The sequence below is a fragment of the Sciurus carolinensis genome, chromosome 4 (assembly GCF_902686445.1).
Source record: "Sciurus carolinensis chromosome 4, mSciCar1.2, whole genome shotgun sequence".
Classification (NCBI taxonomy): Eukaryota; Metazoa; Chordata; class Mammalia; order Rodentia; family Sciuridae; genus Sciurus; species Sciurus carolinensis.
Window position 1 is genome coordinate 107,439,114 of NC_062216.1, and position 17,688 is coordinate 107,456,801.

Here is a 17,688-nt window from a genome sequence, read left to right on the forward strand (position 1 = left end):
CTTTGTAGATAGCATATGACTTTCTGAAGCATTTGGGGGATTTTTCTCCTTAGCTGAAATTTCACCAGGCTGTAACCAGATGTGAATAGCTTTTAAAAATCCATCTTACTCAGCATTTGGAGGATCTACTCAAGCAAAAGACTATGGCTTCCTTCAGATCAGAAAAATGTTCTATTGTTTTCTAAAAGTCTTATTAGTCAGGTATTGGACCTCTTGATCCATATTGCTAAACTTCTCCCTTTTAAGACTGCTCCTGACTTAATGATGATTCAACTTACAACTTTTTGACTTTATGATGATGTGAAATTGATATGAATTCAGTAGAAACTGTACATTAGATTTTGACCTTTTCCTGGGCTAGCAATACTCTCTTGAGACACTGGCAGTCTCAGTAGACTAGATCCTAAGCCCTGCTCTTTCAATCTACTTCTAAGACTTTACATACACTGACAGTAAATTTTATGTTTCCGTTTGGCTCAGCTAAAGGACAGCCAGAAAGCTGGTAAGGCATTATTTCTGAATATGTCTGAGGGTGTTTCTGGAAGAGATTAGCCTTTGAATCAGTAGACCTAGTAGAGAATATCTGCCTGTAGTAATGTGGGCAGGCATCATCCAAGGTGTTGAAAGCCTGAACAGAATAAAAAGGTGGAGGAAGGGCAGATTTTACTCTCCTTGAATTAGGACATCCATCCCTTGCTCTTGGACAATGGAGTTCCTGTTCTTAGACCTTCAAATGCAGAGACTTACATCAATAACTGTGATTCTCAAGGACTCCTCAAGTTCTGTCTTCAGCCCAGGCTTTTCCTCTGAGCTCCACTTCCTTGAGTCCAGTGGCCTAATTGACACCTGCATATCTCAACGACAGTTTACATTCAATGTGCCTAAAATCTACCTTGTGATAGCTTCCTTCTTTCAATGTTTCCTACTCAAAGAACGCTGCACCATTTATTCAATCATTTAAACCAGAAGTTTAAGAGTCTTCTGTTAGACATTTTTCTTCCTCACTTCCAACATCCGGTCCTTAAGAAAGTCTGATTGATTTTACAACTAACTGAAGTATTTCTCAAGTTAATCTCCTTTCCATTTCTTCCACTGTCACTCTTTAATGTCATCCCTTTATTCTTAGAATGAAATCTAAAACTCTCAACAAGCCTAGTATGTTAGTCAGCTTTTCACTGTAGTGACAAAATAATGGATACAGACAACTCAGAAGGATTTGTTTTAGCTCATAGTTTCAGAGGTCTCAGTTCATGGTTGGCTGGCTTCCTTGCTTTGGGCCTACGGCAAGAGAGAGCATCATGGTCCAAGGGTGTGGTGGAAGAGTGCTCTTCAGCTCATGGCAGCCAGGAAGCCAAGAGAGGGAGAAAGAGGAAGAGAGAAGGGAAAAAGGACAAAATGTAGTTCCTAAGGACATGCCCCCTCCTAAGGATCCACTCCTTCAATTAAGTCCCACTTCCCTCAACCTCTGCTACCTCTTAGTAATCTATTCAGCTATCAATAGATTAAGCCACTAATGGGGTTAAAGCACTCACAATCTAATAACTTCCCAAAAGTCCCACCTCTTAATATTGCTGCATTGGGGATCAAGCCTTCAATATGCAAGTCTGTGGGGAACACATATCCAAATCATAACATCCAAAAGGTTCTACATGGTCTACCCACCTCTCTGATCTTATGTCTTTCTACACACTTCCCTCGTCAGTGTTCTAGCTACGCTGTTCTTTCAGTTTCAGGAAAGCCCTGGACCATGTTCTCTACCACCTCAGGCCATTTGCACATGTTGTTCACAGTGGCCAAAATGCTCTCCCCTCCTCCAATCCACTCTTATGTTAGTTTTCCCCTCTAGGGGGCTGAAAGAGTACCGATACTCAGATCCAATTTAGTCCAGGGAATTGAGGAAGGCTTCTTTGAGGAAGGGACACTAGGGCTGAGATCTTTGTTGCTGTAGGTGTATACATCTGTATTCCTGGGGACTTCAGTTAAAGTGCACTTCATTTTGTACTTATTTATAAAAATTTCATTGATCTCATTCACATTAAATGATGCTAAATCTGGGATTAAAAAAAAAATAGACTATCAAACATGTGGCACATGCCAGGCACTATGATAAGGCGTTATGAATATCATCAACCCATTTAATCACTGCAGCCACCCTCTGAGGTAGGTACTGATTTTGTTCTTATTCCCAGGTGAGATTATGGAGACACAGATTAAGTGGACTGCAGGCTCTGCCACCTCTGTATTTCTAGCTCTCCTACAGAGAATTAAAGCCTGTACTGGGAACAGAAACTCTGACTTTAGTGACAAACAGAGCTGGGTATAAATTCTGGTCATGTTACTTAACTTCTGACCTTTTCATCTGCAAAATGAGGGTATTATTGTTTCCCACAAAATAATACTGTGTGGATCTAAATGAGATTATGTTATGTCAAAGTTTGGCATATACTAGCACCTCAATAAATTTACATTCTTTTCCCCTCAGAATCCTATCAATGATTGCATCTGCATACAAACATACAAAGAACTTCATATGCATAATTTATCTCAGATACTTCTAAAAGAGGGCTTTATAGTTCTCATAACTCTCACAAACATAGTGAGCAAGGTAGGTCCCCCTTTACAAAGAAGAAAAGTAAGATCTAATTTTATGCTGTTTTTACCATACATGAAACATTCATTCTGTTCTCTTTTGAAAGTGATGTGTCACATGAAATAATAGTTTAAGACCTCAGTCCATAGTCCTAATTTTGGTCCTGGTCATGGGAACTCACAAAAATTAGAAAACATTTTCATAGTTCGTATTTTCACCTCTGAATATTCTATCACTAGCCTATTTTAAGGGAATAGCAGCCCAAAACACATTTTTTAAAAAAGCATTAGAACATTAAGAGAAATGAAATATTCTGAAACACTCGCCTGCAGCACCAAATGTGTACCTTGAAGTATTTAGACTACATCATGAATGCTAAAATTTAGTTGCATGATTACTCACATTATTATATTTCAATTTGGGAGTGTTTCACAGATGGTATTTATTTATTCATTTGTTCAATAAATACTGAGAATGAAACATGAGCCAGAAACTTCGAAAGTTACAGAAAATGAGTAAGACAATTCCTGCACCTGAAGAACTGGGCCTCTGAGCACAAACAGAATTTGGAACAAAGTATATACTATACATAATTAACATCTTTGCTATTTTTCCTCTGGATAAATTCTTATTGAACTAAACAGTAAATCATTGCATGAGTAGAGTACAAAAGAATGATGTTGACAAATGCCACCATTTGACAGAAAGATACAATTTTCATAGGTTTAAATTCTTCCTCTGTTCCCCGTCAGAGTACATGGTGCCTCCGTTCCCCCACTGGAGAAATCTAGCCGTCAGTCTTAACACCTCTCATCTGCTATCCGTCACCTCTCTACTCATTTTCAACCTATCGCCAAGTTCTATCAGTCCTTCTTTCAATATATGTTTAAAATATATCCACTTTTACCTCCATGACTGTTGTTATTCCAAATGATAACTTCCTAACAGTCCTGTGGTGATTTTCTCTTGGATTTTTAAGCCAAATGTCCTAATATCCTATAAGGCTCTACATCCTCCTGCTCAGGCACCGCTCTCTAGCCCCATATGGAATCACAGCTCCTCTCCTTCTCTGAATCCACTGGGCTTCTTTCATTTCCCCAGTGCTGCCTAAGGACCTTTCAACCCTGCTGTGCCCCCTGCGTGGAATGTGCTTCTACACATTCTTAATGGGGGTGTCTCCTGATGTTCACCAAGACAACCTGAAAATCTTTAAAGGCCTTGTGGTAAGAGACCCCTTCCTTGACCCCCACAACTAAGCCAGAGCCCCATCATATGCTCCTGTAGCATGTTCTCCTTTCCCTCAGAGTACTCATCACTCTTTGTACCTACGTGTGTGTGATTATTCGACAAAGAACCGCCTCTCTTACTAGGCAGGAAGTTTCACAAGGATGGGAACATTGTTGGGTCTGTAGACTCTACCTGCCCCAGGTACCTAGCATGGTGCCTGGTGTCATATTCTACTAAGACCAATGCGATTCGAAGTGATCTCCATTATAGACACAGGCATGCACTCCTGTTGTAGTTGTAGGGATTAATATTTCAAGATGAAAAGGAACTGTTTTCCTGCTTACCAGGAAAAAGAACAGCTTTGTTGCTCAAAGAATATTCAAAGCGTTTCTAAAAGAAAAATCAAATTTGATTTGACAGAATTTTCTGTGGTTCAGCCTTCCTGCCCATTGAAATTAAGTTTCCCTGTGATACAAAGAGTTCTTACAGAAAACAACTGGATCTTCCTGTACAGTGGTCAACAGCACTGCCGATTCAATCCACTCGTTCGTGCAGCTAGAAAATCAAAGCTTGAAATAAAAGTACTTAGAATACTATCATGTTAAAAGACTTCCATTTTTATCACATTCACTAAGAGTAATCTAGGGGAAGGGGTGTGGCTCAGTGGTACAGGGCTTGCCTCGCAGGTGTGAAGCCCTGGGTTCCATCCCTAGGACTGCCAAAATAAAAAAATAAAATAAAATAAAAATCAAACCAACAACAATAACAAAACAAAAAGAGGAAAATATCTAAAGATTCTAAGTAACTGATTCTTTACATCCAAATTCTATTCATTAAACTTTTTAATGTCTTGTTCTGTGACTGGTTACCTAACATGCTCAGGATGGAAGATTCTCAAACCAGGAAATTTGTGTGGCTCAACTTCAAAGAAAGACACCAAATCTGGTAAGCAAAACTGTCCTTGAGTCAAGAAGCAGAAGTTATGACCTTCTGTAGGTACTGCAAACATTTATTTTGACTGATAAGTGGAAAGGGAAAGGAAGCTAACATCATCAGCGTAGACTTCCCTTCTCATATTGGTCTGGTCTCTCGTGCCAATCCAGAACTGACAAGTCTACTCTGAAATCTAGTTTAGGCTACAGACAGCCTCACATGGCATTTACCTTTCAGTTGAGCAAGTGAGTAGTAGCAACTCAGAAAGTCAAGTATCTTATATCCAAGGTACTAATTTAAAGTGACATCTAACTTATACCTCAGATAGATGACTTCAGCCTTAACAAAAAAAAGTCAACCGGATATTGCCATTATGTTAAGTTCTCTTAATTTCCCAGCAATTCCATTCTAGTCACACTCCAATAGTAAGATAGCCTGTTAGTCTGAGGCATGGTTTATCACAGAAGTTAGCTTCCATGAAACATTCCGTCTGAGGTGCAATGGTCTTAGGAAACTGCCAATAACAATAGGGCCATCTTTACTTGATTGTTTCCTCTTGCTGGGGCTAATCTTTTAGATTTCCATCCCTTTCCCCTATGGAGACACAGCTTAGAAATAGCATCTGGAAAGAACTAGAAAAGGTACAATAACTAATCCTATGCTGAAGTCTTTTCCCTTGGCTAAAGTGCTACCTTCTAGCTAATATAAGAATTAAAGCATTATATATGAATATGTTTTTTCCCACACAGACTTTCCAGATCTGTTCTTAGAAGACATAGATTCTCTAGCCATCTGATTCTAAAATAAATTTAAGATCATATTTTTCCAAATAGTAGTTAGCTTGCAGAATGTACAAAGATATGTAGCATATATGATATTATAACTGTGAGCTCTTTATGCTGTACATTTAAATGCATAACAGCTAATAACATGCCACAAATTGTGGATGCAGTAGATTTTGTAGGCCACCTCACAGATACTTGTTTCTTCTTTTGAAAATAAATTATTGTTACTCTATTTAAAGTAACATATGTTAAAAATAATCACTTGCATAGCCTTTAAAGCATATTGTATAACGTGGTTAGAGAAAACTCCAGAGAGCTATCAAAAGTACATTTTTTTCAGAACTTCAATATTGCTGATGTACTTCTTAGGAATCTAAGTGTAAATTCTATCAAGAAAATCCCAGAACATGATCTAAATATAAATATGAACAGGAGGATCTTGAACTGTAAAATAAACTGTAGTCTTTTATAGAAAACACTCCTAAATTTGTCCAAATATAACAACCTCTGGGTAGTCCAGTGTCCATGAGTATGATATATTTCTTCAGTTCAAGTATTTTTCAGTTTTGCTATTGTCTGGATTTTTAATACAAACCATCACCATATACTCTGTAAGATGCTGAAAATACAAGTATACTTAAAATCCACTGGGAGTTTTCCTTTTCTGACTGATAAATTTGAAGAAAACAGCCCTAGTCTTAGGGCCTAATTCTTATCCTTCAAAAACTAAAGCTATGTTTATATTCTATACATACAATTCCCAGTTTCTTTTTTTTTTTCTTTCTTTCTTTTTTTTTTTTTTTTTTGCTCTGCTGAGGATTGAATCCAGGGTCTTGTGCTTGTGAGGGAAGCATTCTACCAACTGAGCTATAACCTCAGCCCCCCTAGTTTCTTCTAGTAACTTTGTTCTAAAAAATTCTTCTTTATAATGGTCAAATTGAGAAGATGAGGTAAGACATAACTCTTTTTCTTCTTCCTTAGATGATGATTTAGCCCAAATCCTTAGTCATTTACATCTGCTGTACTCATGTGATGGTCCTTCTTTTGATTAAACATTTTTACGTTTCTTTGTTTTGTTTTCAAAATACAGGAAAATCTTCAGTGGTGTTAACATTAAACTGTACTTCCATAACTTTATGTTTTATCCTAAGACAAATTATGTCAACTCTTCATTATACTCAGTGACTAACCAGAAGACATAAAAAACTAAAACTAAACTACTGTCTTTGTTATGTTCTATTTTCCTCTTATCCACATTTCTAATTTTATGCTCAAATCTAAAATTATCTGCAAAAGAAAACTGCATTCAGTATCTGGGCAAATAATTTCAATGTGTGACATTGACTGATCTTTTTTAATGAGAAAAAAAATTACCCAAGTAGTATTTTCAAACATTTTAATTTGTAATGAATAAACAATCAACGTAATAATAAGAAAGAAAGCACTATTTAACACTACAAATATTTGTATGAAAAAATAGCTGTACCTTAATTATTTATCCAATCCTGTTCAGTCTTTCCTGAATTGTTTGGAATGGCAGACCACTGAAACAGAGTTGACTGAGTTGAACCTTTGGAGATTTAGAGAATGATTTAAAGACCAGTGGGAGTGAACGAGACAAGCCAATCAACACCATCACCTCTCTCCAACACCTCCCTCTGCCCAACTTGCGTCAGCTTAAAAAAAAAAAGAAGTAAACTCAGTTTACTGTTGTACATCTGGATTAAACATCAGTTACACCAATTTCTATTTGCTTTTAGAATTTTGACTTTTGTACGACAAAATACTCACTAAATTTTTTACTTGACTGTCATTCTTTAAAATTTTCTTTTGAACTGTTGATCTGCTCAAAGGAAATTTTACAGAATGACAGACACTTCCAAATGATGCCAAGTTATCTGTCCAAGGTGCAGGAGATTGGAAAGCATATGCCATTATCAGCCACTGCTACCAACCTCAAAATCAGCAAAGACTATTTGATGTTTTTGAAGAGTTCTAAATGGACATTCTTCTCCTCTTAAAAAACTCACATAGCTCTCCATATATATAAGAAAGAGTTGAAATGTATTAGCAAATGATTTATTCTGTTATGCAAATTTGTCCACTAGACACTATTCTGAATATGAGGTGAGAAAAACAGATTAGAAATCAATCCAAAATTAAGGGTTTGTTGCCTTTTAAATATTTAGGAAATGAGTGAACAAATCTAATAACCGATCAGGAGCAATGCTAGGTTACAACAGTTGTGTCAATTCTCATTTCTATTTAGAAAAACTAGACATTGTTCTCTGATTAAGAAATTCTTAAGTTGATGCAATATATTAAACATTAAACAAAATGCCTAGTTATCCATTTCTCTTTTTCCTTTCAAATTTGGCCTATTTGGTCTACTAACTTAGTGTGTTATACTTGGTTTTACTTATCTCTTAGAGTATTCTCCACTTTTAGAGTCATCTGGTAGCTTTGTCTTTTCTCAGATAAGAATTATTATGGTCTAGGGGAAAAGTGATAGTAAAAGAAGTCCTAATTTTAATATCAGGAAAATCTAAAGAAGATTCCTGTTCAATTACTATTTCCATCATCAGTTGTGATCTTTCCAACTTAGGTTTTCACTCTGTTTGCAAAGTTACTTGATGAGTATGAGATGAAGCAAGCAAAGTCCACCAATAATTTTTTGAAAATGGAAGAATTCTACTCTGATAAAATTCCATTTAATATTGGGTCAACTAAACAAGAGTGGGTGTACTCCAATAAGTGATTTTTACTTTACAAAATCTTCATGTTAACTAGAGAGGTGATAAATGCATAAATCTTCAAAAGTTTTACCTCCCTTAAAATTTTGCTTATAATTCTGACCTTTAAATATAATAAATAACTGTAGCTTTACATATTTGATTACAATTAAAAGCACACTTAGAGAATTCTATAAAGGAGCCTATTTTCCTTTTGAACTTGCTCTACATAGCAAAATTCTGATCACTAAATTTATTTTTCTAATACTTCTTAAAATCAAATCTATGCACAGGGAAACTAATTTGGCAAAAGTTAAATGAATCAAATAACTAAGGTCCTGGTGTGTTGTTAGAGTAGTTTTTATCTTAGATCATTTAACATGTTTAGATGTGGCTAAAATTAATGAAGAAATGTTTGTTCTGGTCTGGCCTTGACAAACCTTTTGTAAGGGAAACACAAACTTAAACATGATAATTTAATGCCCTAAATATTTATTTTGTCTTCCTTTTTTTTTTGATAGTGCTAAGGATGGAATCTAGGGCCTCATGCATGGTAGGCAAGCACAGTCTCACTGAGCTACAGTCCCAGTCCAAAGCCCTGAATATTTCTCAAAATTATACTGTAATTTAATTGTACATAATTTGGTAATAGATTTGTGCTCTTTTTAAATTTTTAAAACATGGCAAAGGCCACATATTCAGTCCTACTCTGATTTGGTTCAAGTATCACAATATGTACAGCCTTTTAAAAACATAAACAAAATGAGAAGTAGCGGTAGTGAATAATGAAGCAATTCTGGGCAACATGGTGACAGACACCATTTGTTCATAAATGAAATTCAAGTAAGTGCCACCATGAATAGGTGTGCAAAACTTGGACTGCACACCAGGTCTGGGGCTGAGGAATAAGATGCATTCACATGAAGAAATGCTTGGCTTCCCAGACTCTCACATTATTAATGCAGGATAACTGCAGTGCGATCCAGGACTCTAGCAGATGAAAAGTCCCAAGGGGCTGGGCCATCCCAGAAGTTTCAGGGAGCTTATGGCTTTGAGCAGGGCCTTGAAAGTTCATGTGAGATTCCAGTAAGCAAAGAAAGAAAAACATCCTAGATGAAAAAGGCAGAAATTCTAAAAGCAAATTCTGACAACAGTGAAAGTTATTCTGGCTTCAGTGGGGAACTTTCTAAAGCAAAATAGGAGAAAAGAATGGAATGATCCAGACGGGAAAAAGCATTATGTCAGGAATTCGGATTTTTATTGATGGGGATCTTTTGAAAGTTTCTGAAGAAAAGAATGAAATCAGCAGGGCAGGGAAGCAGGGGAGATGACACGTGGAGAAGGACCGTCAGGAGGTTGACTGACAGTTTGGGTTTGGTGACATTTGCCTGTCTGAGAATGATGGCTGAAGGAAAGGCAGATGGATAGAGCTTAAATTGGGGTTAATGGGAATTTGGCTCTTTTTCTTGTATTACTGTTTCTTTTTATCATTTTCACTAGCTCTCAATACATGGTATGAATTTTATGTGATCATTTTATGAGAAACAAAAATCTTGCAATAATATCTTCATTTTTCTTCACACAGAGAAAGAGAATATGTGGCGTTACACATCCATTTCAGCACCCCTTCCATCAGTTTCTGCCTATCATCTTCGAATAGTACAGAGAAGGCCCTAGGATGTGCAACCCAGTATAATGTTATCTATTGAGAGTATAAAACCGATGGATCAAGAGAAACGTACTTAGCTCATACCTACGCATTGAACTACACTTTTTCTCACTCATATTTAAAGTCTCTGGTCCACCTGCAGCTGGATCAAGTTAAAATTAGTCAACAATTAAAAGCAAAACAGAAACCTTAGTCAGACCATCCTGACATTTTGCAATGGTACAGGGAAAGATAACCTCTTGTTCTCATCTTGACAGTACCCAAATTTCTAATTTTAGTTATGGGACAAAAATAATACTTGGAAATAGAATCTGGTTACAGCCAAATTGGAAGAAGATGTATAGAAACAATAATGATTAAGAAATCAAATGACCTAATATTTAGTAATTTTGTACAGTATCCAAGGCTTTCTTTGTTCTCACTTCAACCGCCCTTTAAGTTATCTACCTTTTTCTTGCTTCTGTTTCTTTTTATTTTCTATTTATTATGCTGTGTTCATGATGTCTTGTTTTCCCCAGAAGAGTTATCATTTATCATTTTCAGCCCTTAGGTTTGTAAACTCAGAATCTAATAAACTAGATTGTCCATAGACCTCAGGTCTGTTCTCATCCTGCCCCTTTCAAATATGGACCACATTTACATGCATCCAACTGGTTTTTATAGTGTCGTAGGTAAATGTCTATCTGATGTATCAAGTCTTTCCTAAAAAATGGAAGACTCTAACAGAACTGCAGCTAGAAACACTTTAATGAGTTCTTTTCAACATAGGTGTTTTTTCATTTCCGGGCTCAGAGAGCTGAAGAGAATTTGTGATCATTTTGATGTCAGAGTTTTGGCACTCCAAGTTATTTGCGTTACCTCTTTTTAAATATTGGTTCTCATAAAAAAGAAAAGAAAAGAAAAGAAAAATATCCGTAGAGAAAAGTTACAGAAATCTTCCTAAGTTATTCAAGCAGCAGAATTCCATGTTATCACAAAGATGAGTCAAACACTCTGTACTGGTGTATCATCTTCTCTACCTACTTGCAAGTGGTAAAAGCTCAGCTATACTATGGTTTTCTATTTTCATGGTTCAGTAGTTACTCATGTCAACCTATAGAATAAAAATAAGTAAAAGAAGATAAAGTTGAATATTATCCCCCAAAAAGTCACCTCTCCCACAATTATAAACAGAAATTTAATAATTTCCTAATCCCCCTTCATCAGGAATTCTGGATATCCACAGAAGTTTGGATCATTTCTATTTTTTGGAGGCACCAAATATATTTAAATGTTTTTAAAGTCTAAAATAGGATTTCTAATCTTTAGTGCATTTAAATGTTTCTATTTAACATTTAGAATTTCTGTACGTTGTTTAAGTCTCAATCACCTATAGAGCTTATACCCCTCTTCACCATAACATACCTGCTTAGGCAGAAGCCAGGAATAAACCTGTGATGCTTTCATCTGCATCACTGCATCATACTTTTAAAACAAGATCTTTATACAAGTATACTACAAATGACTATACAAATAGTCGCATTTGATGACACCTTAGAAAAGTCTCAATTTAAGGTCCTTCCAAATATGAGGCCTCAAAGAGCTTCGTAGCCTAAGCAAAGGGAAATGCAATGACCCATGAGCTCTGACAGCATTGCCTGGTCTATGGCTCCCAACTTTCTTCAATCCAAACTAAACCACCTCTACAGTTATAAAATGCAGCATTTGGGGAATGTTTGAATAGCGAACTACCGTGTTGCAAAATCAGCAAACAAGTTGGGAGCAAGTTGACAAATGTATTGACTTTGCCATAGACCTACACAGAAAATTGCATTTCACTTCAGCCTACCAAAAAAGAGAGAGAGAAAAAAGAAGCTAGTTAGGGGATAGCCCATTACATAGACTATATTCTATTTCTGTCTTTCCCTTTGAAAGAGACCCTTCACGTCCACATCATTTCTTAATCCCACATTAAAATGATGCAGAGAAAAGTATTACAAGTTCATTCCAGACTTCTGCTTAAGCAGATATATTATGGTGAAGGATTTCAAATTCTACGAAACGTATGGGTAATTACAATTTAATAATGTGTTGAAATTCTAAATGTTAAATTAGAGCTCTTAAAAGCGTGCTTTAAAGAATGATTCCCAGCCTTTAAAATGCCTAGTAGAGAAAATAGCATGCCTAAGAGATATATAATCACACTGATAATTACAGTGACACTTCCTGAACAGCTAAATCACCTTGTCAATTTCAGTTCTTCATAATGATTACAATATTAATACAGTGCTGGACTGAGTTGACTGCCTTTCTAATTCAGGACAATTGGTGGTTTTAAAAATTACATTCTTCTTGGGTCACAATATATTAATGCCCATGCTCTCTTTTGTATTCCCATCATCCTCTTCCTTTGAAAACCAAATTTCCTACCAGAAGAATTTGATTTTGTAGCTTCATTAGAGCTTGGACTTTGCAAACCTGGTGTCATCTGGCTTGAAATTGAACCCTCAATGGTTCCTGAAGCTATAACCCAACAGGCTGCTATGGAGTGGCTAGACTGGGAGCACCCAGTAGGGCTTTTGAAGGGAAGGGCCCATCCCAATGACAATAACACAGAACTATGCTGTAAAGACTCAGCGTCCCTACTGACCAAAGATAAGCTCTGGTTGACCTTCTTAGTACCTCATTCAGAATGCTGAAATAAGAAATGCATGCTCACCAAAAAGAATTGTTCAAAGGAATCTGAGTGAAGAGAGAAAAAATAGTTTCCTAATTCACTTTTCAGCGAATTTGGGACTTCCTCTGACTTATGTCTCCTCAGTAGAGAAGACAGCCAAATTGGAAAAAGATGTGTAGAAACAATAATGATTAAGAAACCAAATGACCTAATATTTAGTAATTTTGTACAGTATCCACTGCTTTCTTTGTTCTCACTTCAACTGCCCTTTAAGTTATCTACCTTTTTCTTTTGAAAGAAAAGGCTCACTTTTTTGCTGAAGTCCAAGCAGCTCCAGGCTGGGGTCATGGTGCAACTGGAGCCCTACACAGGGCCACTCATTGAGTGATGTGATTGTCCTTTGCTACAAGAGTTGGCAGTGCCAGCTCTGGCACCATTAAATCAGTTTTTTGTTCTTCATAAGTTGCTTTAGTAGAGAATTATAATTCCTGGAGGGCTGGGTACAAAAATGGTAGCACCAGTCTTTCTTTAAATATAGCAAAGCTGACTCAGAAAAAATAAATATCTTGACCTTACTCAGTCGGACAACAGCAGAAGGGAGACATTCAGGCAGATGGTATATTTAGGTTTGAAGATGGATTCAAACTTTGTCTAGACAGCCAATTTATATTAGTTTATAAACAACCCATTTTGTTTACCTTGATTAATATAGACTATGTCTGATTCATACTAGGTACTATATAAATATTGAATGAATGAAAGTCTTTATTAAAGTCAGTGATGCAAAGGGTGTACATCCAATACCTTTCTTTAGAACTTATTTACAAGGCTGCAACAAGAGACATTCTAATTTTTCTAATTGATGGGTCCTGTCATATTAAAATGCAATAGCACCTTCTGCTCAGGGTCAATTGTGAAAGGGTAAAGCAAATGCCCCTGCTTATATGCAAGGATCCATTAATTCCTTTGGAGAGAGCTGCCTTCTTGGAATAGGAAGGAATCACTGAAAATCATGTGTTCAAAGGATAATAAGAACACAAGAAAATTATAAGTTGTAAAATGCAAGAGTCAAAAAGCTCATAATAACATGATCTCTACATTATTTTAAAAATTGCATATACAGTATATAAAAATACATACAAAGGAAAAAATGCCTGAAATAACATATATCAAAATACTAATAGTGGTTATTTCCAGAATGAGGAAAGGTAAATAATTTTTTATTTTTTCTTATCTAGATGTGCTGACTGATCTTTGAAAAATACAGATTATTTTGTTTTTAGGAAGACAACAAAGATAATTAGGGGGAAAAAAAGCAACAAAAATAAAGCCCTTCTCTCAGTTTTTCCAACAATTGTTAATCAATGCCAGCCATCGGCAAAATCTCTATTTTTAATGAGCATGTCTTGGGTACTCAACCAGCAAACAATCAACCCTCCCTTAAAAATTCTCTAATTCTGAATGGGCACTTATGAGCTATTTAGCATCTAGATAAAATTATATGTCTCCAGTTTGTTCCAAAGGGACAAACTGTTTCTTCTCAATCTGCAAGAGGTCGCAAAATACTGTTGAGAAAAATGGACACCAATTTTTTTTCATAATTCTTGGAAATAATCAATTTTTATTATGGTATAATAAGCAGACATCTTCACTTATTCATTTGATAAAAATATTGATCACCTGTGCCTAACTTTATGCTAGGGGCTAACACAAGTCACACTGGGGGAAAAAAAAGACCCACTTCCTGCTGTTAAGACCTGGTCTTTCAAGTAAACCTAAGTAGGTCACAACGACATAAGATGGTGGTGAAATGCACTTGGGATCTCAGGAGTAGGAGAAGGATGGCACCCAACTTGGTTTGGAGGGGCAAGACTTTTTTGAAGAGGTAATGCTGGGCTCAAGCTGAAAGAGTAGACAGGAATTCTCAGGAGGAATGGGATGGAGAGCAGGCTGCAAGCAGAGAGGATGGTACCAGCAAGGCAAGAAGGCAAGAGGTGCTCTTGGCTGCTGTGCTCCTGGGATGATGAGACACAAATGGAGAGGTCACTGCGGGATCAGAGGAGGCCTGGATAACGTGTCTTTTTGTTGTTCAACTAAAATGAGTTCATAACAACAACAAACAAATCCAGCTCACCGTGCCTCACAGAGTTCAAGACTCAGACATGTCAAGAAAACATGCTTTGTTAGAAATTGTGATAATCGAGGTTACTGCAAACAGTAAACTTCATCTACATAGCATGCATCGGTTCTCCCTGCTGTGTGCATCCTTGGAAAGAGAGCCTGTATGGACTTGGCCCCTGGCTCTGTGTTAGGGATTTTTGTACTATAAATTAGTTAAGAATAGAAAAATTCAGGTTTATGAGGTACAGATGCTCCCAGACTTGTGATATAGTCACGTCCTGGTAAATGCACCATAAACTGAAAATATATTTAATATGTGTAACCTACCAAGCATCATAGCCTAGACTTGCCTACTTGAAATGTGCTCAAACACTCAGGTTAGCCTATAGATAGGCTTTGTTAAGAGTATCACACCACATACTGCTAGCCTGGGAAAGGTAAAAATCCAAGTATGGTGTCTACTGAATACATATCACTTTCACACCATTGTGTAATCAGAAAGCAAAAGACTGTATATTAAGAAGGAGCTAATCACAAGTCTTACAGGAATTGAATATTTAATTGTAGAAATCTTGACTCTCTACTGTCGGGGTTTCTAGAGCCCCCGGCCTTAGACATGGTCAAGATGGCGCCTGACGCTGAGCCAGAGGCGGCCAGCTATACAGTAAACAACCAGCGAATTCCAATGATTGGCTAGTTAACGATGTGATTAGAGCATGCCCCCCCTCGTGTACCCATCCTGTGCCTGCAGCTGTCCGCGTTTATCTCGTGTACTCTCCCCTGATTGGTTGAAGTGTATATAAGCCTGGTGGGTGGGAGAGTAGGGGGCAGAAGCTGAGGAAGGGACGGAAGAAGCGGAAGAACCGGCGGTGGCGACGGCGGCGACGGCGGCCGCGGCAGCAGCGGGAGCGGAGCTGGAAGGAGGGAGTATGCGGGAGTGGAAGGAGCTGGGAAAAGGGAAGCTGAGAGTGCGCAGAAGCTAGGGGTAAGAGAAGCGTAGGAAAGAAACTGTGCACAATAAACTTCCAAAGCTTCAGATGTTTGCCGTGTCTCTCTCTGCAGGCAGAGGGGACGCGACAGCTGGTGCCGAAACCCGGGAGGATAAAAGGAACAAGGTAAGATATCTTAAAATCTTTTAACAAGCTAAACCGGTTATAAAAAAGTCAAAAAAGGTAAACAGGTAAAGGAGAGGCGCCTCGACGTTCGCGGTATAGCGACTATCCGGATACGCGGAATGCGGTCCAGTTAAAGGGTATCAGGACACGCTATCAGCGGTCCTGGGGGCACGTGGAATGCGGTCCAATTAAAATAAAAATAAGGACACACGGAAGGTGGTCCGGTATCGGGACACGCCATTAGCGGTCCTGGCGCATGGAACGCGGTCTAATTAAAGTGAAAGTAGAAACACGCTTGGAGCGGTCCAATTAGGTAGTACGTGAAAAGCCGCTATAAAAATTTTAATGCGCACTTGATAGTTTTCCTTTCAGCAATCTCCTTGCTCCTGGCAGCTAGGCCACTGTTATTGTAATTGCCAAAACTAAAGCTATTCAAATTAGTAACAATGGGGTCTGAATGCAGCAACCCCTCAGGGAACCATTAAAGAACAATGGGATGCCATTGAAAAAAAAAAAAAAAAAAAAAAAAAAAAACAGCTAAAGTAAAGAAAAGCCGCTCAGTGTGCCACAGGGGGGATCTTCATGAACAGGATTTAATAGTAACAGAAAAGAACGCTTAAAGAGAATAAAGTGAGGAAAGATTGAGTAGTGGTGACCTAGAAAATAATTGCTCAAAAAATCTAAGAACAAGGGAAAAAAGAGAACTAAGTCTAACACAAAGAACCCCCCAAAAGGAATAACCAAGTGGTAGTGAAAACCTAAGAACAAGGGAAAAAGGTAGGAGAAACCTAAGCCTAATAAAAAGAGCTTCAAGATTTGTAGAACCTGCCCGTATTTGAGGAGCAAATAGAAATACCATCAACCATTAGAAAAACTTTAAAGAGGCAGTTAAGACTTGGAGACAGGTATGCAGAGCAGTGTTATTTGGAGAACAATGGCTAATTGGAGAGCTCAGCTGTTGAAACTGCTTGCAGAAACATAGTGGCAAGGTTTCCCGATAGAAATGTTGAGATGAGAAGGCCAATACGTTTCAATAGATGCACAAAATCAGCAGCAAGGAGATAATGCCCTAACAAAAGATAAGAGATAACTATAGTAAAATATGTTACACCTTATGCCCCAGGGCTATGTCCAAGATGCAGAAGAGGAAGTCATCGGAATAGTGCCTGTCAGTCTATTAGAGATAGGGAAGGTAATTTTTTAGGTTTAAATCCTAAACTTCAAAAAAAACGGGAGACAGGGCCCTCCCCGGGGCCCGCAACAAATATACGGGGTAATTCAACAAGTTCCCCGACGGTGGTATCCTCCCACAGAGAAGGGGAGCGCAGGGCCACCTCAGGGAGTGCAGGATTGGACATCTGTGCCACCTCCAGACTCATATTAACCCCAGATATGGGGGTGCAGATGATTGATACCGACTGGCATGAAAAAATCCCACAGAACAGTGTAGGACTATTACTAGGTAGAGGTTCCTCAACACTAAAAGGACTTATAGTACACCCAGGGGTTATCGATCCTGATTTCACTGGACAAATAAAGCCTTGGTCTCTTCACCAAAAGGAATTACGGTCATCTCTCCAGGGGATCGCATTGCACAAATGCTTATATTGCCCAGTCAACATTCTTTGTGGCCCAGTAAAAATACAAATAAAAGACAAGGAGGTTTTGGATCAACAGGAACCACTTTAATAAACCTTACTATGGATATGGGACAGAGGCCCCTCCTAAAATTAAAAGTGGGAAATATGGAATTTACAGGTTTATTAGATACAGGAGCAGACAAAAGTATTATCAGTGCAATGGTCTGGCCAAAGCACTGGCCATTGATCACAGCAGCTCAGAGCTTGAGAGGCTTAGGAG

At 37.8% G+C, this 17,688-nt stretch overlaps 1 protein-coding gene across 4 annotated transcripts in view; it reads right to left on the bottom strand.

Moving 5' to 3' along the window:
- The window catches only part of Slc38a4 (solute carrier family 38 member 4), a 70,273-nt gene that overhangs the window by 32,495 nt on the left and 20,090 nt on the right, over positions 1-17,688 (bottom strand). For 2 of the 4 annotated variants that reach the window (XM_047549013.1, XM_047549015.1), the window contains exon 2: positions 7,022-7,105. The exons of the other annotated variants lie outside the window; for them this stretch is intronic. The gene's annotated coding sequence lies outside the window, so the exon portion shown is untranslated. The remainder of the gene's footprint in view (positions 1-7,021; positions 7,106-17,688) is intronic. 4 annotated transcript variants of the gene reach the window in all.